The sequence below is a fragment of the Opisthocomus hoazin genome, unplaced genomic scaffold (genome assembly GCF_030867145.1).
Source record: "Opisthocomus hoazin isolate bOpiHoa1 unplaced genomic scaffold, bOpiHoa1.hap1 HAP1_SCAFFOLD_42, whole genome shotgun sequence".
Classification (NCBI taxonomy): Eukaryota; Metazoa; Chordata; class Aves; order Opisthocomiformes; family Opisthocomidae; genus Opisthocomus; species Opisthocomus hoazin.
Genome location: NW_027448984.1, coordinates 958,153 through 982,650, shown reverse-complemented (window position 1 = coordinate 982,650; position 24,498 = coordinate 958,153).

The window sequence follows — 24,498 nt, the reverse complement described above, 5'->3', positions numbered from 1 at the left end:
CTCAAACGTCAAAGGTATCTCTGGGTGTCCCTGCCGGGCGCCTGAGGCAGCCCTGCTCCCAAAATGCGAACGTCTGCAGATAGCTGGCAGGCAGAAAGAGCTAGCCTGGAAAGCTGTTGCTCAGCCTCATCTGCCCATGGCACTGCTCACACAGAGGCACAGAGACTGGGGCTGCTTGCTTGTCTTGCCACCTCAAACGTTAAACGTATATTTGGGTGTCTTTGCCGGGCGCCTGCGGCAGCCCTGCTCCCAAAATGCGAACGTCTGCAGATAGCTGGCAGGCAGAAAGAGCTAGCCTGGAAAGCTGTTGCTCAGCCTCATCTGCCCATGGCACTGCTCGCACAGAGGCACAGAGACTGGGGCTGCTTGCTTGTCTTGCTACCTCAAACGTCAAACGAAGCTTTGGGTGTCTTTGCCGGGCGCCTGCGGCAGCCCTGCTCCCAAAATGCGAACGTCTGCAGATAGCTGGCAGGCAGAAAGAGCTAGCCTGGAAAGCTGTTGCTCAGCCTCATCTGCCCATGGCACTGCTCACATAGAGGCACAGAGACTGGGGCTGCTTGCTTGTCTTGCCACCTCAAACGTCAAAGGTATCTCTGGGTGTCCCTGCCGGGCGCCTGAGGCAGCCCTGCTCCCAAAATGCGAACGTCTGCAGATAGCTCACAGGCAGAAAGAGCTAGCCTGGAAAGCTGTTGCTCAGCCTCATCTGTCCATGGCACTGCTCACACAGAGGCACAGAGACTGGGGCTGCTTGCTTGTCTTGCCACCTCAAACATCAAACGTATCTCTGGGTGTCCGTGCCTGGCGCCTGCGGCAGCCCTGCTCCCAAAATGCGAACGTCTGCAGATAGCTGGCAGGCAGAAAGAGCTAGCCTGGAAAGCTGTTGCTCAGCCTCATCTGCCCATGGCACTGCTCGCACAGAGGCACAGAGACTGGGGCTGCTTGCTTGTCTTGCCACCTCAAACGTCAAACGTATCTCTGGGTGTCCGTGCCTGGCGCCTGCGGCAGCCCTGCTCCCAAAATCCGAACGTCTGCAGATAGCTCACAGGCAGAAAGAGCTAGCCTGGAAAGCTGTTGCTCAGCCTCATCTGCCAATGGCACTGCTCACACAGAGGCACAGAGACTGGGGCTGCTTGCTTGTCTTGCCACCTCAAACATCAAACGTATCTCTGGGTGTCCGTGCCTGTTGCCTGCGGCAGCCCTGCTCCCAAAATGCGAACGTCTGCAGATAGCTCGCAGGCAGAAAGAGCTAGCCTGGAAAGCTGTTGCTCAGCCTCATCTGCCCATGGCACGGCTCGCACAGAGGCACAGAGACTGGGGCTGCTTGCTTGTCTTGCCACCTCAAACGTCAAACGTATCTCTGGGTGTCCGTGCCGGGCGCCTGCGGCAGCCCTGCTCCCAAAATGCGAACGTCTTCAGATAGCTCGCAGGCAGAAAGAGCTAGCCTGGAAAGCTCTTGCTCAGCCTCATCTGCCCATGGCACTGCTCGCACAGAGGCACAGAGACTGGGGCTGCTTGCTTGTCTTGCCACCTCAAACGTCAAAGGTATCTCTGGGTGTCCGTGCCGGGCGCCTGCGGCAGCCCTGCTCCCAAAATGCGAACGTCTGCAGATAGCTCGCAGGCAGAAAGAGCTAGCCTGGAAAGCTGTTGCTCAGCCTCATCTGCCCATGGCACTGCTCGCACAGAGGCACAGAGACTGGGGCTGCTTGCTTGTCTTGCCACCTCAAACGTCAAAGGTATCTCTGGGTGTCCGTGCCGGGCGCCTGCGGCAGCCCTGCTCCCAAAATGCGAACGTCTGCAGATAGCTGGCAGGCAGAAAGAGCTAGCCTGGAAAGCTGTTGCTCAGCCTCATCTGCCCATGGCACTGCTCGCACAGAGGCACAGAGACTGGGGCTGCTTGCTTGTCTTGCCACCTCAAACGTCAAACGAAGCTTTGGGTGTCTTTGCCGGGCGTCTCCGGCAGCCCTGCTCCCAAAATGCGAACGTCTGCAGATAGCTGGCAGGCAGAAAGAGCTAGCCTGGAAAGCTGTTGCTCAGCCTCATCTGCCCATGGCACTGCTCGCACAGAGGCACAGAGACTGGGGCTGCTTGCTTGTCTTGCGACCTCAAACGTCAAACGTATCTCTGGGTGTCTTTGCCGGGCGCCTGCGGCAGCCCTGCTCCCAAAATGCGAACGTCTGCAGATAGCTCGCAAGCAGAAAGAGCTAGCCTGGAAAGCTGTTGCTCAGCCTCATCTGCCCATGGCACTGCTCGCACAGAGGCACAGAGACTGGGGCTGCCTGCTTGTCTTGCCACCTCAAACGTTAAACGTATATTTGGGTGTCTTTGCCGGGCGCCTGCGGCAGCCCTGCTCCCAAAATGCGAACGTCTGCAGATAGCTGGCAGGCAGAAAGAGCTAGCCTGGAAAGCTGTTGCTCAGCCTCATCTGCCCATGGCACTGCTCACATAGAGGCACAGAGACTGGGGCTGCTTGCTTGTCTTGCCACCTCAAACGTCAAAGGTATCTCTGGGTGTCCCTGCCGGGCGCCTGAGGCAGCCCTGCTCCCAAAATGCGAACGTCTGCAGATAGCTGGCAGGCAGAAAGAGCTAGCCTGGAAAGCTGTTGCTCAGCCTCATCTGCCCATGGCACTGCTCACACAGAGGCACAGAGACTGGGGCTGCTTGCTTGTCTTGCCACCTCAAACGTTAAACGTATATTTGGGTGTCTTTGCCGGGCGCCTGCGGCAGCCCTGCTCCCAAAATGCGAACGTCTGCAGATAGCTGGCAGGCAGAAAGAGCTAGCCTGGAAAGCTGTTGCTCAGCCTCATCTGCCCATTGCACTGCTCGCACAGAGGCACAGAGACTGGGGCTGCTTGCTTGTCTTGCCACCTCAAACGTCAAACGAAGCTTTGGGTGTCTTTGCCGGGCGCCTGCGGCAGCCCTGCTCCCAAAATGCGAACGTCTGCAGATAGCTGGCAGGCAGAAAGAGCTAGCCTGGAAAGCTGTTGCTCAGCCTCATCTGCCCATGGCACTGCTCACATAGAGGCACAGAGACTGGGGCTGCTTGCTTGTCTTGCCACCTCAAACGTCAAAGGTATCTCTGGGTGTCCCTGCCGGGCGCCTGAGGCAGCCCTGCTCCCAAAATGCGAACGTCTGCAGATAGCTCACAGGCAGAAAGAGCTAGCCTGGAAAGCTGTTGCTCAGCCTCATCTGTCCATGGCACTGCTCACACAGAGGCACAGAGACTGGGGCTGCTTGCTTGTCTTGCCACCTCAAACATCAAACGTATCTCTGGGTGTCCGTGCCTGGCGCCTGCGGCAGCCCTGCTCCCAAAATGCGAACGTCTGCAGATAGCTGGCAGGCAGAAAGAGCTAGCCTGGAAAGCTGTTGCTCAGCCTCATCTGCCCATGGCACTGCTCGCACAGAGGCACAGAGACTGGGGCTGCTTGCTTGTCTTGCCACCTCAAACGTCAAACGTATCTCTGGGTGTCCGTGCCTGGCGCCTGCGGCAGCCCTGCTCCCAAAATCCGAACGTCTGCAGATAGCTCACAGGCAGAAAGAGCTAGCCTGGAAAGCTGTTGCTCAGCCTCATCTGCCAATGGCACTGCTCACACAGAGGCACAGAGACTGGGGCTGCTTGCTTGTCTTGCCACCTCAAACATCAAACGTATCTCTGGGTGTCCGTGCCTGTTGCCTGCGGCAGCCCTGCTCCCAAAATGCGAACGTCTGCAGATAGCTCGCAGGCAGAAAGAGCTAGCCTGGAAAGCTGTTGCTCAGCCTCATCTGCCCATGGCACGGCTCGCACAGAGGCACAGAGACTGGGGCTGCTTGCTTGTCTTGCCACCTCAAACGTCAAACGTATCTCTGGGTGTCCGTGCCGGGCGCCTGCGGCAGCCCTGCTCCCAAAATGCGAACGTCTTCAGATAGCTCGCAGGCAGAAAGAGCTAGCCTGGAAAGCTCTTGCTCAGCCTCATCTGCCCATGGCACTGCTCGCACAGAGGCACAGAGACTGGGGCTGCTTGCTTGTCTTGCCACCTCAAACGTCAAAGGTATCTCTGGGTGTCCGTGCCGGGCGCCTGCGGCAGCCCTGCTCCCAAAATGCGAACGTCTGCAGATAGCTCGCAGGCAGAAAGAGCTAGCCTGGAAAGCTGTTGCTCAGCCTCATCTGCCCATGGCACTGCTCGCGCAGAGGCACAGAGATTGGGGCTGCTTGCTTGTCTTGCCACCTCAAACGTCAAACGTATCTCTTGGGGTCAGTGCCGGGCGCCTGCGGCAGCCCTGCTCCCAAAATGTGAACGTCTGCAGATAGCTCGCAGGCAGAAAGAGCTAGCCTGGAAAGCTGTTGCTCAGCCTCATCTGCCCATGGCACTGCTCACACAGAGGCACAGAGACTGGGGCTGCTTGCTTGTCTTGCCACCTCAAACGTCAAACGTTTCTCTGGGTGTCCGTGCTGGGCGTCTCCGGCAGCCCTGCTCCCAAAATGCGAACGTCTGCAGATAGCTCGCAGGCAGAAAGAGCTAGCCTGGAAAGCTGTTGCTCAGCCTCATCTGCCCATGGCACTGCTCACACAGAGGCACAGAGACTGGGGCTGCTTGCTTGTCTTGCCACCTCAAACGTCAAAGGTATCTCTTGGGGTCAGTGCCGGGCGCCTGCGGCAACCCTGCTCCCAAAATGCGAACGTCTGCAGATAGCTCGCAGACAGAAAGAGCTAGCCTGGAAAGCTGTTGCTCAGCCTCATCTGCCCATGGCACTGCTCGCACAGAGGCACAGAGACTGGGGCTGCTTGCTTGTCTTGCCACCTCAAACGTCAAAGGTAGCTTTGGGTGTCTTTGCCTGGCGCCTGCGGCAGCCCTGCTCCCAAAATGCAAACGTCTGCAGATAGCTCGCAGGCAGAAAGAGCTAGCCTGGAAAGCTGTTGCTCAGCCTCATCTGCCCATGGCACTGCTCACACAGAGGCACAGAGACTGGGGCTGCTTGCTTGTCTTGCCACCTCAAACGTTAAACGTATCTTTGGGTGTCTTTGCCGGGCGTCTCCGGCAGCCCTGCTCCCAAAATGCAAACGTCTGCAGATAGCTCGCAGGCAGAAAGAGCTAGCCTGGAAAGCTGTTGCTCAGCCTCATCTGCCCATGGCACTGCTCGCACAGAGGCACAGAGACTGGGGCTGCTTGCTTGTCTTGCCACCTCAAACGTCAAAGGTATCTCTGGGTGTCCGTGCCGGGCGCCTGCGGCAGCCCTGCTCCCAAAATGCGAACGTCTGCAGATAGCTCGCAGGCAGAAAGAGCTAGCCTGGAAAGCTGTTGCTCAGCCTCATCTGCCCATGGCACTGCTCGCACAGAGGCACAGAGACTGGGGCTGCTTGCTTGTCTTGCCACCTCAAACGTCAAAGGTATATCTGGGTGTCCGTGCCGGGCGCCTGCGGCAGCCCTGCTCCCAAAATGCGAACGTCTGCAGATAGCTGGCAGGCAGAAAGAGCTAGCCTGGAAAGCTGTTGCTCAGCCTCATCTGCCCATGGCACTGCTCGCACAGAGGCACAGAGACTGGGGCTGCTTGCTTGTCTTGCCACCTCAAACGTCAAAGGTATCTCTGGGTGTCCGTGCCGGGCGCCTGCGGCAGCCCTGCTCCCAAAATGCGAACGTCTGCAGATAGCTGGCAGGCAGAAAGAGCTAGCCTGGAAAGCTGTTGCTCAGCATCATCTGCCCATGGCACTGCTCACACAGAGGCACAGAGACTGGGGCTGCTTGCTTGTCTTGCCACCTCAAACGTCAAACGTATCCTTGTTTGTCTTTGCCGGGCGTCCCCGGCAGCCCTGCTCCCAAAATGCGAACGTCTGCAGATAGCTCGCAGGCAGAAAGAGCTAGCCTGGAAAGCTGTTGCTCAGCCTCATCTGCCCATGGCACTGCTCGCACAGAGGCACAGAGACTGGGGCTCCTTGCTTGTCTTGCCACCTCAAACGTCAAAGGTATCTCTGGGTGTCCGTGCCGGGCGCCTGCAGCAGCCCTGCTCCCAAAATGCAAACGTCTGCAGATAGCTCGCAGGCAGAAAGAGCTAGCCTGGAAAGCTGTTGCTCAGCCTCATCTGCCCATGGCACTGCTCGCACAGAGGCACAGAGACTGGGGCTGCTTGCTTGTCTTGCCACCTCAAACGTCAAACGTATCTTTGGTTGTCTTTGCCGGGCGTCCCCGGCAGCCCTGCTCCCAAAATGCGAACGTCTGCAGATAGCTGGCAGGCAGAAAGAGCTAGCCTGGAAAGCTGTTGCTCAGCCTCATCTGCCCATGGCACTGCTCGCACAGAGGCACAGAGACTGGGGCTCCTTGCTTGTCTTGCCACCTCAAACGTCAAAGGTATCTCTGGGTGTCCGTGCCGGGCGCCTGCGGCAGCCCTGCTCCCAAAATGCAAATGTCTGCAGATAGCTGGCAGGCAGAAAGAGCTAGCCTGGAAAGCTGTTGCTCAGCCTCATCTGCCCATGGCACTGCTCGCACAGAGGCAGAGAGACTGGGGATGCCTGCTTGTCTTGCCACCTCAAAGTTCCAATGTAGCTTTGGGTGTCTTTGCCGGGCGCCTGAGGCAGCCCTGCTCCCAAAATGCGAATGTCTGCAGATAGCTCGCAGGCAGAAAGAGCTAGCCTGGAAAGCTGTTGCTCAGCCTCATCTGCCCATGGCACTGCTCGCACAGAGGCACAGAGATTGGGGCTGCTTGCTTGTCTTGCCACCTCAAACATCAAACGTATCTCTTGGGGTCAGTGCCGCGCGCCTGCGGCAGCCCTGCTCCCAAAATGTGAACGTCTGCAGATAGCTCGCAGGCAGAAAGAGCTAGCCTGGAAAGCTGTTGCTCAGCCTCATCTGCCCATGGCACTGCTCACACAGAGGCACAGAGACTGGGGCTGCTTGCTTGTCTTGCCACCTCAAACGTCAAAGGTAGCTTTGGGTGTCTTTGCATGGCGCCTGCGGCAGCCCTGCTCCCAAAATGCGAACGTCTGCAGATAGCTCGCAGGCAGAAAGAGCTAGCCTGGAAAGCTGTTGCTCAGCCTCATCTGCCCATGGCACTGCTCGCACAGAGGCACAGAGACTGGGGCTGCTTGCTTGTCTTGCCACCTCAAACGTCAAAGGTATCTCTGGGTGTCCGTGCCGGGCGCCTGCGGCAGCCCTGCTCCCAAAATGCGAACGTCTGCAGATAGCTCGCAGGCAGAAAGAGCTAGCCTGGAAAGCTGTTGCTCAGCCTCATCTGCCCATGGCACTGCTCGCACAGAGGCACAGAGACTGGGGCTGCTTGCTTGTCTTGCCACCTCAAACGTCAAAGGTATCTCTGGGTGTCCGTGCCGGGCGCCTGCGGCAGCCCTGCTCCCAAAATGCGAACGTCTGCAGATAGCTGGCAGGCAGAAAGAGCTAGCCTGGAAAGCTGTTGCTCAGCCTCATCTGCCCATGGCACTGCTCGCACAGAGGCACAGAGACTGGGGCTGCTTGCTTGTCTTGCCACCTCAAACGTCAAAGGTATCTCTGGGTGTCCGTGCCGGGCGCCTGTGGCAGCCCTGCTCCCAAAATGCGAACGTCTGCATATAGCTGGCAGGCAGAAAGAGCTAGCCTGGAAAGCTGTTGCTCAGCCTCATCTGCCCATGGCACTGCTCGCACAGAGGCACAGAGACTGGGGCTGCTTGCTTGTCTTGCCACCTCAAACGTCAAACGTATCTCTGGGTGTCCGTGCCGGGCGCCTGCGGCAGCCCTGCTCCCAAAATGCGAACGTCTTCAGATAGCTCGCAGGCAGAAAGAGCTAGCCTGGAAAGCTGTTGCTCAGCCTCATCTGCCCATGGCACTGCTCGCACAGAGGCATAGAAACTGGGGCTGCTTGCTTGTCTTGCCACCTCAAACATCAAACGTATCTCTGGGTGTCTTTGACGGGCGCCTGCGGCAGCCCTGCTCCCAAAATGCGAACGTCTGCAGATAGCTCGCAGGCAGAAAGAGCTAGCCTGGAAAGCTGTTGCTCAGCCTCATCTGCCCATGGCACTGCTCGCACAGAGGCACAGAGACTGGGGCTGCTTGCTTGTCTTGCCACCTCAAACGTCAAACGTATCTCTGGGTGTCTTTGCCGGGTGCCTGCGGCAGCCCTGCTCCCAAAATGCGAACGTCTGCAGATAGCTCGCAGGCAGAAAGAGCTAGCCTGGAAAGCTGTTGCTCAGCCTCATCTGCCCATGGCACTGCTCGCACAGAGGCACAGAGACTGGGGCTACTTGCTTGTCTTGCCACCTCAAACGTCAAAGGTAGCTTTGGGTGTCTTTGCCTGGCGCCTGCGGCAGCCCTGCTCCCAAAATGCAAACGTCTGCAGATAGCTGGCAGGCAGAAAGAGCTAGCCTGGAAAGCTGTTGCTCAGCCTCATCTGCCCATGGCACTGCTCGCACAGAGGCACAGAGACTGGGGCTGCTTGCTTGTCTTGCCACCTCAAACGTTAAACGTATCTTTGGGTGTCTTTGCCAGGCGTCTCCGGCAGCCCTGCTCCCAAAATGCGAACGTCTGCAGATAGCTGGCAGGCAGAAAGAGCTAGCCTGGAAAGCTGTTGCTCAGCCTCATCTGCCCATGGCACTGCTCGCACAGAGGCACAGAGACTGGGGCTGCTTGCTTGTCTTGCCACCTCAAACGTCAAACGTATCTTTGGTTGTCTTTGCCGGGCGTCCCCGGCAGCCCTGCTCCCAAAATGCGAACGTCAGCAGATAGCTCGCAGGCAGAAAGAGCTAGCCTGGAAAGCTATTGCTCAGCCTCATCTGCCCATGGCACTGCTCGCACAGAGGCACAGAGACTGGGGCTGCTTGCTTGTCTTGCCACCTCAAACGTCAAAAGTATCTCTGGGTGTCTTTGCCGGGCGTCCCCGGCAGCCCTGCTCCCAAAATGTGAACGTCTGCAGATAGCTCGCAGGCAGAAAGAGCTAGCCTGGAAAGCTGTTGCTCAGCCTCATCTGCCCATGGCACTGCTCGCACAGAGGCACAGAGACTGGGGCTGCTTGCTTGTCTTGCCACCTCAAACGTCAAACGTATCTCTGAGTGTCTTTGCCGGGTGCCTGCGGCAGCCCTGCTCCCAAAATGCGAACGTCTGCAGATAGCTCGCAGGCAGAAAGAGCTAGCCTGGAAAGCTATTGCTCAGCCTCATCTGCCCATGGCACTGCTCGCACAGAGGCACAGAGACTGGGGCTGCTTGCTTGTCTTGCCACCTCAAACGTCAAACGTATCTCTGGGTGTCTTTGCCGGGCGCCTGCGGCAGCCCTGCTCCCAAAATGCGAACGTCTGCAGATAGCTCGCAGGCAGAAAGAGCTAGCCTGGAAAGCTGTTGCTCAGCCTCATCTGCCCATGGCACTGCTCGCACAGAGGCAGAGAGACTGCTGATGCCTGCTTGTTTTGCCAACTCAAAGTTCCAATGTAGCTTTGGGTGTCTTTGCCGGGCGTCTCCGGCAGCCCTGCTCCCAAAATGCGAATGTCTGCAGATAGCTCGCAGGCAGAAAGAGCTAGCCTGGAAAGCTGTTGCTCAGCCTCATCTGCCCATGGCACTGCTCGCACAGAGGCACAGAGATTGGGGCTGCTTGCTTGTCTTGCCACCTCAAACGTCAAACGTATCTCTTGGGGTCAGTGCCGGGCGCCTGCGGCAGCCCTGCTCCCAAAATGTGAACGTCTGCAGATAGCTCGCAGGCAGAAAGAGCTAGCCTGGAAAGCTGTTGCTCAGCCTCATCTGCCCATGGCACTGCTCACACAGAGGCACAGAGACTGGGGCTGCTTGCTTGTCTTGCCACCTCAAACGTCAAAGGTATCTCTTGGGGTCAGTGCCGGGCGCCTGCGGCAGCCCTGCTCCCAAAATGTGAACGTCTGCAGATAGCTCGCAGGCAGAAAGAGCTAGCCTGGAAAGCTGTTGCTCAGCCTCATCTGCCCATGGCACTGCTCACACAGAGGCACAGAGACTGGGGCTGCTTGCTTGTCTTGCCACCTCAAACGTCAAAGGTATCTCTGGGTGTCCGTGGCGGGCGTCTGCGTCAGCCCTGCTCCCAAAATGCGAACGTCTGCAGATAGCTCGCAGGCAGAAAGAGCTAGCCTGGAAAGCTGTTGCTCAGCCTCATCTGCCCATGGCACTGCTCGCACAGAGGCACAGAGACTGGGGCTGCTTGCTTGTCTTGCCACCTCAAACATCAAACGTTTCTCTGGGTGTCCGTGCCGGGCGCCTGCGGCAGCCCTGCTCCCAAAATGCGAACGTCTGCAGATAGCTGGCAGGCAGAAAGAGCTAGCCTGGAAAGCTGTTGCTCAGCCTCATCTGCCCATGGCACTGCTCGCACAGAGGCACAGAGACTGGGGCTGCTTGCTTGTCTTGCCACCTCAAACGTCAAAGGTATCTCTGGGTGTCTTTGCCGGGCGCCTGCGGCAGCCCTGCTCCCAAAATGCGAACGTCTGCAGATAGCTGGCAGGCAGAAAGAGCTAGCCTGGAAAGCTGTTGCTCAGCCTCATCTGCCCATGGCACTGCTCGCACAGAGGCACAGAGACTGGGGCTGCTTGCTTGTCTTGCCACCTCAAACGTCAAAGGTATCTCTGGGTGTCCGTGCCGGGCGCCTGCGGCAGCCCTGCTCCCAAAATGCGAACGTCTGCAGATAGCTGGCAGGCAGAAAGAGCTAGCCTGGAAAGCTGTTGCTCAGCCTCATCTGCCCATGGCACTGCTCGCACAGAGGCACAGAGACTGGGGCTGCTTGCTTGTCTTGCCACCTCAGACGTCAAAGGTATCTTTGTTTGTCTTTGCCGGGCGTCCCCGGCAGCCCTGCTCCCAAAATGCGAACGTCTGCAGATAGCTCGCAGGCAGAAAGAGCTAGCCTGGAAAGCTGTTGCTCAGCCTCATCTGCCCATGGCACTGCTCGCACAGAGGCACAGAGACTGGGGCTGCTTGCTTGTCTTGCCACCTCAAACATCAAACGTATCTCTGGGTGTCTTTGCCGGGTGCCTGCGGCAGCCCTGCTCCCAAAATGCGAACGTCTGCAGATAGCTGGCAGGCAGAAAGAGCTAGCCTGGAAAGCTGTTGCTCAGCCTCATCTGCCCATGGCACTGCTCGCACAGAGGCACAGAGACTGGGGCTGCTTGCTTGTCTTGCCACCTCAAACGTCAAAGGTATCTCTGGGTGTCTTTGCCGGGTGCCTGCGGCAGCCCTGCTCCCAAAATGCGAACGTCTGCAGATAGCTGGCAGGCAGAAAGAGCTAGCCTGGAAAGCTGTTGCTCAGCCTCATCTGCCCATGGCACTGCTCGCACAGAGGCACAGAGACTGGGGCTACTTGCTTGTCTTGCCACCTCAAAAGTCAAAGGTAGCTTTGGGTGTCTTTGCCAGGCGTCTCCGGCAGCCCTGCTCCCAAAATGCGAACGTCTGCAGATAGCTCGCAGGCAGAAAGAGCTAGCCTGGAAAGCTGTTGCTCAGCCTCATCTGCCCATGGCACTGCTCGCACAGAGGCACAGAGACTGGGGCTGCTTGCTTGTCTTGCCACCTCAAACGTCAAACGTATCTTTGGTTGTCTTTGCCGGGCGTCCCCGGCAGCCCTGCTCCCAAAATGCGAACGTCTGCAGATAGCTCGCAGGCAGAAAGAGCTAGCCTGGGAAGCTCTTGCTCAGCCTCATCTGCCCATGGCACTGCTCGCACAGAGGCACAGAGACTGGGGCTGCTTGCTTGTCTTGCCACCTCAAACGTCAAACGTATCTCTGGGTGTCTTTGCCGGGCGTCCCCGGCAGCCCTGCTCCCAAAATGCGAACGTCTGCAGATAGCTCGCAGGCAGAAAGAGCTAGCCTGGAAAGCTGTTGCTCAGCCTCATCTGCCCATGGCACTGCTCGCACAGAGGCACAGAGACTGGGGCTGCTTGCTTGTCTTGCCACCTCAAACGTCAAACGTATCTCTGGGTGTCTTTGCCGGGTGCCTGCGGCAGCCCTGCTCCCAAAATGCGAACGTCTGCAGATAGCTCGCAGGCAGAAAGAGCTAGCCTGGAAAGCTGTTGCTCAGCCTCATCTGCCCATGGCACTGCTCGCACAGAGGCACAGAGACTGGGGCTGCTTGCTTGTCTTGCCACCTCAAACGTCAAAGGTATCTCTGGGTGTCCGTGCCGGGCGCCTGCGGCAGCCCTGCTCCCAAAATGCGAACGTCTGCAGATAGCTGGCAGGCAGAAAGAGCTAGCCTGGAAAGCTGTTGCTCAGCCTCATCTGCCCATGGCACTGCTCGCACAGAGGCAGAGAGACTGGGGATGCCTGCTTGTTTTGCCACCTCAAAGTTCCAATGTAGCTTTGGGTGTCTTTGCCGGGCGTCTCCGGCAGCCCTGCTCCCAAAATGCGAATGTCTGCAGATAGCTCGCAGGCAGAAAGAGCTAGCCTGGAAAGCTGTTGCTCAGCCTCATCTGCCCATGGCACTGCTCGCACAGAGGCACAGAGATTGGGGCTGCTTGCTTGTCTTGCCACCTCAAACGTCAAACGTATCTCTTGGGGTCAGTGCCGGGCGCCTGCGGCAGCCCTGCTCCCAAAATGTGAACGTCTGCAGATAGCTCGCAGGCAGAAAGAGCTAGCCTGGAAAGCTGTTGCTCAGCCTCATCTGCCCATGGCACTGCTCACACAGAGGCACAGAGACTGGGGCTGCTTGCTTGTCTTGCCACCTCAAACGTCAAAGGTATCTCTGGGTGTCCGTGCCGGGCGCCTGCAGCAGCCCTGCTCCCAAAATGCGAACGTCTGCAGATAGCTGGCAGGCAGAAAGAGCTAGCCTGGAAAGCTGTTGCTCAGCCTCATCTGCCCATGGCACTGCTCGCACAGAGGCACAGAGACTGGGGCTGCTTGCTTGTCTTGCCACCTCAAACGTCAAAGGTATGTCTGGGTGTCCGTGCCGGGCGCCTGCGGCAGCCCTGCTCCCAAAATGCGAACGTCTGCAGATAGCTGGCAGGCAGAAAGAGCTAGCCTGGAAAGCTGTTGCTCAGCCTCATCTGCCCATGGCACTGCTCGCACAGAGGCACAGAGACTGGGGCTGCTTGCTTGTCTTGCCACCTCAAACGTCAAAGGTATCTCTTGGGGTCAGTGCCGGGCGCCTGCGGCAACCCTGCTCCCAAAATGCGAACGTCTGCAGATAGCTGGCAGGCAGAAAGAGCTAGCCTGGAAAGCTGTTGCTCAGCCTCATCTGCCCATGGCACTGCTCGCACAGAGGCACAGAGACTGGGGCTGCTTGCTTGTCTTGCCACCTCAAACGTCAAAGGTATCTCTGGGTGTCCGTGCCGGGCGCCTGCGGCAGCCCTGCTCCCAAAATGCGAACGTCTGCAGATAGCTGGCAGGCAGAAAGAGCTAGCCTGGAAAGCTGTTGCTCAGCCTCATCTGCCCATGGCACTGCTCGCACAGAGGCACAGAGACTGGGGCTGCTTGCTTGTCTTGCCACCTCAGACGTTAAAGGTATCTTTGTTTGTCTTTGCCGGGCGTCCCCGGCAGCCCTGCTCCCAAAATGCGAACGTCTGCAGATAGCTCGCAGGCAGAAAGAGCTAGCCTGGAAAGCTGTTGCTCAGCCTCATCTGCCCATGGCACTGCTCGCACAGAGGCACAGAGACTGGGGCTGCTTGCTTGTCTTGCCACCTCAAACATCAAACGTATCTCTGGGTGTCTTTGCCGGGCGCCTGCGGCAGCCCTGCTCCCAAAATGCGAACGTCTGCAGATAGCTCGCAGGCAGAAAGAGCTAGCCTGGAAAGCTGTTGCTCAGCCTCATCTGCCCATGGCACTGCTCGCACAGAGGCACAGAGACTGGGGCTGCTTGCTTGTCTTGCCACCTCAAACGTCAAAGGTATCTCTGGGTGTCTTTGCCGGGTGCCTGCGGCAGCCCTGCTCCCAAAATGCGAACGTCTGCAGATAGCTGGCAGGCAGAAAGAGCTAGCCTGGAAAGCTGTTGCTCAGCCTCATCTGCCCATGGCACTGCTCGCACAGAGGCACAGAGACTGGGGCTACTTGCTTGTCTTGCCACCTCAAAAGTCAAAGGTAGCTTTGGGTGTCTTTGCCAGGCGTCTCCGGCAGCCCTGCTCCCAAAATGCGAACGTCTGCAGATAGCTCGCAGGCAGAAAGAGCTAGCCTGGAAAGCTGTTGCTCAGCCTCATCTGCCCATGGCACTGCTCGCACAGAGGCACAGAGACTGGGGCTGCTTGCTTGTCTTGCCACCTCAAACGTCAAACGTATCTCTGGGTGTCTTTGCCGGGCGTCCCCGGCAGCCCTGCTCCCAAAATGCGAACGTCTGCAGATAGCTCGCAGGCAGAAAGAGCTAGCCTGGAAAGCTGTTGCTCAGCCTCATCTGCCCATGGCACTGCTCGCACAGAGGCACAGAGACTGGGGCTGCTTGCTTGTCTTGCCACCTCAAACGTCAAACGTATCTCTGGGTGTCTTTGCCGGGTGCCTGCGGCAGCCCTGCTCCCAAAATGCGAACGTCTGCAGATAGCTCGCAGGCAGAAAGAGCTAGCCTGGAAAGCTGTTGCTCAGCCTCATCTGCCCATGGCACTGCTCGCACAGAGGCACAGAGACTGGGGCTGCTTGCTTGTCTTGCCACCTCAAACGTCAAAGGTATCTCTGGGTGTCCGTGCCGGGCGCCTGCGGCAGCCCTGCTCCCAAAATGCGAACGTCTGCAGATAGCTGGCAGGCAGAAAGAGCTAGCCTGGAAAGCTGTTGCTCAGCCTCATCTGCCCATGGCACTGCTCGCACAGAGGCAGAGAGACTGGGGATGCCTGCTTGTTTTGCCACCTCAAAGTTCCAATGTAGCTTTGGGTGTCTTTGCCGGGCGTCTCCGGCAGCCCTGCTCCCAAAATGCGAATGTCTGCAGATAGCTCGCAGGCAGAAAGAGCTAGCCTGGAAAGCTGTTGCTCAGCCTCATCTGCCCATGGCACTGCTCGCACAGAGGCACAGAGACTGGGGCTGCTTGCTTGTCTTGCCACCTCAAACGTCAAACGTATCTCTTGGGGTCAGTGCCGGGCGCCTGCGGCAGCCCTGCTCCCAAAATGTGAACGTCTGCAGATAGCTCGCAGGCAGAAAGAGCTAGCCTGGAAAGCTGTTGCTCAGCCTCATCTGCCCATGGCACTGCTCACACAGAGGCACAGAGACTGGGGCTGCTTGCTTGTCTTGCCACCTCAAACGTCAAAGGTATCTCTGGGTGTCCGTGCCGGGCGCCTGCAGCAGCCCTGCTCCCAAAATGCGAACGTCTGCAGATAGCTGGCAGGCAGAAAGAGCTAGCCTGGAAAGCTGTTGCTCAGCCTCATCTGCCCATGGCACTGCTCGCACAGAGGCACAGAGACTGGGGCTGCTTGCTTGTCTTGCCACCTCAAACGTCAAAGGTATGTCTGGGTGTCCGTGCCGGGCGCCTGCGGCAGCCCTGCTCCCAAAATGCGAACGTCTGCAGATAGCTGGCAGGCAGAAAGAGCTAGCCTGGAAAGCTGTTGCTCAGCCTCATCTGCCCATGGCACTGCTCGCACAGAGGCACAGAGACTGGGGCTGCTTGCTTGTCTTGCCACCTCAAACATCAAAGGTATCTCTTGGGGTCAGTGCCGGGCGCCTGCGGCAACCCTGCTCCCAAAATGCGAACGTCTGCAGATAGCTGGCAGGCAGAAAGAGCTAGCCTGGAAAGCTGTTGCTCAGCCTCATCTGCCCATGGCACTGCTCGCACAGAGGCACAGAGACTGGGGCTGCTTGCTTGTCTTGCCACCTCAAACATCAAACGTATCTCTGGGTGTCTTTGCCGGGCGTCTCCGGCAGCCCTGCTCCCAAAATGCGAACGTCTGCAGATAGCTCGCAGGCAGAAAGAGCTAGCCTGGAAAGCTGTTGCTCAGCCTCATCTGCCCATGGCACTGCTCGCACAGAGGCACAGAGACTGGGGCTGCTTGCTTGTCTTGCCACCTCAAACGTCAAAGGTATCTCTGGGTGTCTTTGCCGGGTGCCTGCGGCAGCCCTGCTCCCAAAATGCGAACGTCTGCAGATAGCTGGCAGCCAGAAAGAGCTAGCCTGGAAAGCTGTTGCTCAGCCTCATCTGCCCATGGCACTCCTCACACAGAGGCACAGAGACTGGGGCTACTTGCTTGTCTTGCCACCTCAAACGTCAAACGTAGCTTTGGGTGTCTTTGCCTGGCGCCTGCGGCAGCCCTGCTCCCAAAATGCAAACGTCTGCAGATAGCTCTCAGGCAGAAAGAGCTAGCCTGGAAAGCTGTTGCTCAGCCTCATCTGCCCATGGCACTGCTCGCACAGAGGCACAGAGACTGGGGCTGCTTGCTTGTCTTGCCACCTCAAACGTTAAACGTATCTTTGGGTGTCTTTGCCAGGCGTCTCCGGCAGCCCTGCTCCCAAAATGCGAACGTCTGCAGATAGCTGGCAGGCAGAAAGAGCTAGCCTGGAAAGCTGTTGCTCAGCCTCATCTGCCCATGGCACTGCTCGCACAGAGGCACAGAGACTGGGGCTGCTTGCTTGTCTTGCCACCTCAAACGTCAAACGTATCTTTGGTTGTCTTTGCCGGGCGTCCCCGGCAGCCCTGCTCCCAAAATGCGAACGTCTGCAGATAGCTCGCAGGCAGAAAGAGCTAGCCTGGAAAGCTATTGCTCAGCCTCATCTGCCCATGGCACTGCTCGCACAGAGGCACAGAGACTGGGGCTGCTTGCTTGTCTTGCCACCTCAAACGTCAAACGTATCTCTGGGTGTCTTTGCCGGGCGTCCCCGGCAGCCCTGCTCCCAAAATGCGAACGTCTGCAGATAGCTCGCAGGCAGAAAGAGCTAGCCTGGAAAGCTGTTGCTCAGCCTCATCTGCCCATGGCACTGCTCGCACAGAGGCACAGAGACTGGGGCTGCTTGCTTGTCTTGCCACCTCAAACATCAAACGTTTCTCTGGGTGTCCGTGCCGGGCGCCTGCGGCAGCCCTGCTCCCAAAATGCGAACGTCTGCAGATAGCTGGCAGGCAGAAAGAGCTAGCCTGGAAAGCTGTTGCTCAGCCTCATCTGCCCATGGCACTGCTCGCACAGAGGCACAGAGACTGGGGCTGCTTGCTTGTCTTGCCACCTCAAACGTCAAAGGTATCTCTTGGGGTCAGTGCCGGGCGCCTGCGGCAACCCTGCTCCCAAAATGCGAACGTCTGCAGATAGCTGGCAGGCAGAAAGAGCTAGCCTGGAAAGCTGTTGCTCAGCCTCATCTGCCCATGGCACTGCTCGCACAGAGGCACAGAGACTGGGGCTGCTTGCTTGTCTTGCCACCTCAAACGTCAAAGGTATCTCTTGGGGTCAGTGCCGGGCGCCTGCGGCAACCCTGCTCCCAAAATGCGAACGTCTGCAGATAGCTGGCAGGCAGAAAGAGCTAGCCTGGAAAGCTGTTGCTCAGCCTCATCTGCCCATGGCACTGCTCGCACAGAGGCACAGAGACTGGGGCTGCTTGCTTGTCTTGCCACCTCAAACGTTAAACGTATATTTGGGTGTCTTTGCCAGGCGTCTCCGGCAGCCCTGCTCCCAAAATGCGAACGTCTGCAGATAGCTGGCAGGCAGAAAGAGCTAGCCTGGAAAGCTGTTGCTCAGCCTCATCTGCCCATGGCACTGCTCGCACAGAGGCACAGAGACTGGGGCTGCTTGCTTGTCTTGCCACCTCAAACGTCAAACGTATCTTTGGTTGTCTTTGCCGGGCGTCCCCGGCAGCCCTGCTCCCAAAATGCGAACGTCTGCAGATAGCTCGCAGGCAGAAAGAGCTAGCCTGGAAAGCTATTGCTCAGCCTCATCTGCCCATGGCACTGCTCGCACAGAGGCACAGAGACTGGGGCTGCTTGCTTGTCTTGCCACCTCAAACGTCAAACGTATCTCTGGGTGTCTTTGCCGGGCGCCTGCGGCAGCCCTGCTCCCAAAATGCGAACGTCTGCAGATAGCTCGCAGGCAGAAAGAGCTAGCCTGGAAAGCTGTTGCTCAGCCTCATCTGCCCATGGCACTGCTCGCACAGAGGCACAGAGACTGGGGCTGCTTGCTTGTCTTGCCACCTCAAACGTCAAACGTATCTCTGGGTGTCTTTGCCGGGTGCCTGCGGCAGCCCTGCTTCCAAAATGCGAACGTCTGCAGATAGCTCGCAGGCAGAAAGAGCTAGCCTGGAAAGCTGTTGCTCAGCCTCATCTGCCCATGGCACTGCTCGCACAGAGGCACAGAGACTGGGGCTGCTTGCTTGTCTTGCCACCTCAAACGTTAAACGTATCTTTGGGTGTCTTTGCCAGGCGTCTCCGGCAGCCCTGCTCCCAAAATGCGAACGTCTGCAGATAGCTGGCAGGCAGAAAGAGCTAGCCTGGAAAGCTGTTGCTCAGCCTCATCTGCCCATGGCACTGCTCACACAGAGGCACAGAGACTGGGGCTGCTTGCTTGTCTTGCCACCTCAAACGTCAAACGTATCTTTGGTTGTCTTTGCCGGGCGTCCCCGGCAGCCCTGCTCCCAAAATGCGAACGTCTGCAGATAGCTCGCAGGCAGAAAGAGCTAGCCTGGAAAGCTATTGCTCAGCCTCATCTGCCCATGGCACTGCTCGCACAGAGGCACAGAGACTGGGGCTGCTTGCTTGTCTTGCCACCTCAAACGTCAAACGTATCTCTTGGGGTCAGTGCCGGGTGCCTGCGGCAGCCCTGCTTCCAAAATGCGAACGTCTGCAGATAGCTCGCAGGCAGAAAGAGCTAGCCTGGAAAGCTGTTGCTCAGCCTCATCTGCCCATGGCACTGCTCGCACAGAGGCACAGAGACTGGGGCTGCTTGCTTGTCTTGCCACCTCAAACGTCAAACGTATCTCTGGGTGTCTTTGCCGGGCGCCTGCGGCAGCCCTGCTCCCAAAATGCGAACGTCTGCAGATAGCTCGCAGGCAGAAAGAGCTAGCCTGGAAAGCTGTTGCTCAGCCTCATCTGCCCATGGCACTGCTCGCACAGAGGCACAGAGACTGGGGCTGCTTGCTTGTCTTGCCACCTCAAACGTCAAACGTATCTCTGGGTGTCTTTGCCGGGCGCCTGCGGCAGCCCTGCTCCCAAAATGCGAACGTCTGCAGATAGCTCGCAGGCAGAAAGAGCTAGCCTGGAAAGCTGTTGCTCAGCCTCATCTGCCCATGGCACTGCTCGCACAGAGGCACAGAGACTGGGGCTGCTTGCTTGTCTTGCCACCTCAAACGTCAAACGTATCTCTGGGTGTCTTTGCCGGGTGCCTGCGGCAGCCCTGCTTCCAAAATGCGAACGTCTGCAGATAGCTCGCAGGCAGAAAGAGCTAGCCTGGAAAGCTGTTGCTCAGCCTCATCTGCCCATGGCACTGCTCGCACAGAGGCACAGAGACTGGGGCTGCTTGCTTGTCTTGCCACCTCAAACGTCAAACGTATCTCTGGGTGTCTTTGCCGGGCGCCTGCGGCAGCCCTGCTCCCAAAATGCGAACGTCTGCAGATAGCTCGCAGGCAGAAAGAGCTAGCCTGGAAAGCTGTTGCTCAGCCTCATCTGCCCATGGCACTGCTCGCACAGAGGCAGAGAGACTGGGGATGCCTGCTTGTTTTGCCACCTCAAAGTTCCAATGTAGCTTTGGGTGTCTTTGCCGGGCGTCTCCGGCAGCCCTGCTCCCAAAATGCGAATGTCTGCAGATAGCTCGCAGGCAGAAAGAGCTAGCCTGGAAAGCTGTTGCTCAGCCTCATCTGCCCATGGCACTGCTCGCACAGAGGCACAGAGATTGGGGCTGCTTGCTTGTCTTGCCACCTCAAACGTCAAACGTATCTCTTGGGGTCAGTGCCGGGCGCCTGCGGCAGCCCTGCTCCCAAAATGTGAACGTCTGCAGATAGCTGGCAGGCAGAAAGAGCTAGCCTGGAAAGCTGTTGCTCAGCCTCATCTGCCCATGGCACTGCTCACACAGAGGCACAGAGACTGGGGCTGCTTGCTTGTCTTGCCACCTCAAACGTCAAAGGTATCTCTGGGTGTCCGTGCCGGGCGCCTGCAGCAGCCCTGCTCCCAAAATGCGAACGTCTGCAGATAGCTCGCAGGCAGAAAGAGCTAGCCTGGAAAGCTGTTGCTCAGCCTCATCTGCCCATGGCACTGCTCGCACAGAGGCACAGAGACTGGGGCTGCTTGCTTGTCTTGCCACCTCAAACATCAAACGTTTCTCTGGGTGTCCGTTCCGGGCGCCTGCGGCATCCCTGCTCCCAAAATGCGAACGTCTGCAGATAGCTGGCAGGCAGAAAGAGCTAGCCTGGAAAGCTGTTGCTCAGCCTCATCTGCCCATGGCACTGCTCGCACAGAGGCACAGAGACTGGGGCTGCTTGCTTGTCTTGCCACCTCAAACGTCAAAGGTATCTCTGGCTGTCTTTGCCGGGCGCCTGCGGCAGCCCTGCTCCCAAAATGCGAACGTCTGCAGATAGCTCGCAGGCAGAAAGAGCTAGCCTGGAAAGCTGTTGCTCAGCCTCATCTGCCCATGGCACTGCTCGCACAGAGGCACAGAGACTGGGGCTGCTTGCTTGTCTTGCCACCTCAAACGTCAAAGGTATCTCTTGGGGTCAGTGCCGGGCGCCTGCGGCAACCCTGCTCCCAAAATGCGAACGTCTGCAGATAGCTGGCAGGCAGAAAGAGCTAGCCTGGAAAGCTGTTGCTCAGCCTCATCTGCCCATGGCACTGCTCGCACAGAGGCACAGAGACTGGGGCTGCTTGCTTGTCTTGCCACCTCAAACGTCAAAGGTAGCTTTGGGTGTCTTTGCCTGGCGCCTGCGGCAGCCCTGCTCCCAAAATGCAAACGTCTGCAGACAGCTCGCAGGCAGAAAGAGCTAGCCTGGAAAGCTGTTGCTCAGCCTCATCTGCCCATGGCACTGCTCGCACAGAGGCACAGAGACTGGGGCTGCTTGCTTGTCTTGCCACCTCAAACGTTAAACGTATCTTTGGGTGTCTTTGCCGGGCGTCTCCGGCAGCCCTGCTCCCAAAATGCGAACGTCTGCAGATAGCTGGCAGGCAGAAAGAGCTAGCCTGGAAAGCTGTTGCTCAGCCTCATCTGCCCATGGCACTGCTCGCACAGAGGCACAGAGACTGGGGCTGCTTGCTTGTCTTGCCACCTCAAACGTCAAAGGTATGTCTGGGTGTCCGTGCCGGGTTCCTGCGGCAGCCCTGCTCCCAAAATGCGAACGTCTGCAGATAGCTGGCAGGCAGAAAGAGCTAGCCTGGAAAGCTGTTGCTCAGCCTCATCTGCCCATGGCACTGCTCGCACAGAGGCACAGAGACTGGGGCTGCTTGCTTGTCTTGCCACCTCAAACGTCAAATGTATCTCTGGGTGTGCGTGCCGGGCGCCTGCTGCAGCCCTGCTCCCAAAATGCGAACGTCTGCAGATAGCTGGCAGGCAGAAAGAGCTAGCCTGGAAAGCTGTTGCTCAGCCTCATCTGCCCATGGCACTGCTCGCACAGAGGCACAGAGACTGGGGCTGCTTGCTTGTCTTGCCACCTCAAACGTCAAAGGTAGCTTTGGGTGTCTTTGCCTGGCGCCTGCGGCAGCCCTGCTCCCAAAATGCAAACGTCTGCAGATAGCTCGCAGGCAGAAAGAGCTAGCCTGGAAAGCTGTTGCTCAGCCTCATCTGCCCATGGCACTGCTCGCACAGAGGCACAGAGACTGGGGCTGCTTGCTTGTCTTGCCACCTCAAACGTTAAACGTATCTTTGGGTGTCTTTGCCGGGCGTCTCCGGCAGCCCTGCTCCCAAAATGCGAACGTCTGCAGATAGCTGGCAGGCAGAAAGAGCTAGCCTGGAAAGCTGTTGCTCAGCCTCATCTGCCCATGGCACTGCTCGCACAGAGGCACAGAGACTGGGGCTGCTTGCTTGTCTTGCCACCTCAAACGTCAAAGGTATATCTGGGTGTCCGTGCCGGGCGCCTGCGGCAGCCCTGCTCCCAAAATGCGAACGTCTGCAGATAGCTGGCAGGCAGAAAGAGCTAGCCTGGAAAGCTGTTGCTCAGCCTCATCTGCCCATGGCACTGCTTGCACAGAGGCACAGAGACTGGGGCTGCTTGCTTGTCTTGCCACCTCAAACGTTAAACGTATCTTTGGGTGTCTTTGCCAGGCGTCTCCGGCAGCCCTGCTCCCAAAATGCGAACGTCTGCAGATAGCTGGCAGGCAGAAAGAGCTAGCCTGGAAAGCTGTTGCTCAGCCTCATCTGCCCATGGCACTGCTCGCACAGAGGCACAGAGACTGGGGCGGCTTGCTTGTCTTGCCACCTCAAACGTCAAACGTATCTTTGGTTGTCTTTGCCGGGCGTCCCCGGCAGCCCTGCTCCCAAAATGCGAACGTCTGCAGATAGCTCGCAGGCAGAAAGAGCTAGCCTGGAAAGCTATTGCTCAGCCTCATCTGCCCATGGCACTGCTCGCACAGAGGCACAGAGACTGGGGCTGCTTGCTTGTCTTGCCACCTCAAACGTCAAACGTATCTCTGGGTGTCTTTGCCGGGCGTCCCCGGCAGCCCTGCTCCCAAAATGCGAACGTCTGCAGATAGCTCGCAGGCAGAAAGAGCTAGCCTGGAAAGCTGTTGCTCAGCCTCATCTGCCCATGGCACTGCTCGCACAGAGGCACAGAGACTGGGGCTGCTTGCTTGTCTTGCCACCTCAAACGTCAAACGTATCTCTGGGTGTCTTTGCCGGGTGCCTGCGGCAGCCCTGCTCCCAAAATGCGAACGTCTGCAGATAGCTCGCAGGCAGAAAGAGCTAGCCTGGAAAGCTGTTGCTCAACCTCATCTGCCCATGGCACTGCTCGCACAGAGGCACAGAGACTGGGGCTGCTTGCTTGTCTTGCCACCTCAAACCTCAAACGTATCTCTGGGTGTCTTTGCCGGGCGCCTGCGGCAGCCCTGCTCCCAAAATGCGAACGTCTGCAGATAGCTCGCAGGCAGAAAGAGCTAGCCTGGAAAGCTGTTGCTCAGCCTCATCTGCCCATGGCACTGCTCGCACAGAGGCAGAGAGACTGGGGATGCCTGCTTGTTTTGCCACCTCAAAGTTCCAATGTAGCTTTGGGTGTCTTTGCCGGGCGTCTCCGGCAGCCCTGCTCCCAAAATGCGAATGTCTGCAGATAGCTCGCAGGCAGAAAGAGCTAGCCTGGAAAGCTGTTGCTCAGCCTCATCTGCCCATGGCACTGCTCGCACAGAGGCACAGAGATTGGGGCTGCTTGCTTGTCTTGCCACCTCAAACGTCAAACGTATCTCTTGGGGTCAGTGCCGGGCGCCTGCGGCAGCCCTGCTCCCAAAATGTGAACGTCTGCAGATAGCTCGCAGGCAGAAAGAGCTAGCCTGGAAAGCTGTTGCTCAGCCTCATCTGCCCATGGCACTGCTCACACAGAGGCACAGAGACTGGGGCTGCTTGCTTGTCTTGCCACCTCAAACGTCAAAGGTATCTCTGGGTGTCCGTGCCGGGCGCCTGCAGCAGCCCTGCTCCCAAAATGCGAACGTCTGCAGATAGCTCGCAGGCAGAAAGAGCTAGCCTGGAAAGCTGTTGCTCAGCCTCATCTGCCCATGGCACTGCTCGCACAGAGGCACAGAGACTGGGGCTGCTTGCTTGTCTTGCCACCTCAAACATCAAACGTTTCTCTGGGTGTCCGTGCCGGGCGCCTGCGGCAGCCCTGCTCCCAAAATGCGAACGTCTGCAGATAGCTGGCAGGCAGAAAGAGCTAGCCTGGAAAGCTGTTGCTCAGCCTCATCTGCCCATGGCACTGCTCGCACAGAGGCACAGAGACTGGGGCTGCTTGCTTGTCTTGCCACCTCAAACGTCAAAGGTATGTCTGGGTGTCCGTGCCGGGCACCTGCGGCAGCCCTGCTCCCAAAATGCGAACGTCTGCAGATAGCTGGCAGGCAGAAAGAGCTAGCCTGGAAAGCTGTTGCTCAGCCTCATCTGCCCATGGCACTGCTCGCACAGAGGCACAGAGACTGGGGCTGCTTGCTTGTCTTGCCACCTCAAATGTCAAAGGTATCTCTTGGGGTCAGTGCCGGGCGCCTGCGGCAACCCTGCTCCCAAAATGCGAACGTCTGCAGATAGCTGGCAGGCAGAAAGAGCTAGCCTGGAAAGCTGTTGCTCAGCCTCATCTGCCCATGGCACTGCTCGCACAGAGGCACAGAGACTGGGGCTGCTTGCTTGTCTTGCCACCTCAAACGTCAAAGGTAGCTTTGGGTGTCTTTGCCTGGCGCCTGCGGCAGCCCTGCTCCCAAAATGCAAACGTCTGCAGATAGCTCGCAGGCAGAAAGAGCTAGCCTGGAAAGCTGTTGCTCAGCCTCATCTGCCCATGGCACTGCTCGCACAGAGGCACAGAGACTGGGGCTGCTTGCTTGTCTTGCCACCTCAAACATCAAACGTATCTCTGGGTGTCTTTGCCGGGCGCCTGCGGCAGCCCTGCTCCCAAAATGCGAACGTCTGCAGATAGCTCGCAGGCAGAAAGAGCTAGCCTGGAAAGCTGTTGCTCAGCCTCATCTGCCCATGGCACTGCTCGCACAGAGGCACAGAGACTGGGGCTGCTTGCTTGTCTTGCCACCTCAAACGTCAATGGTATCTCTGGGTGTCTTTGCCGGGTGCCTGCGGCAG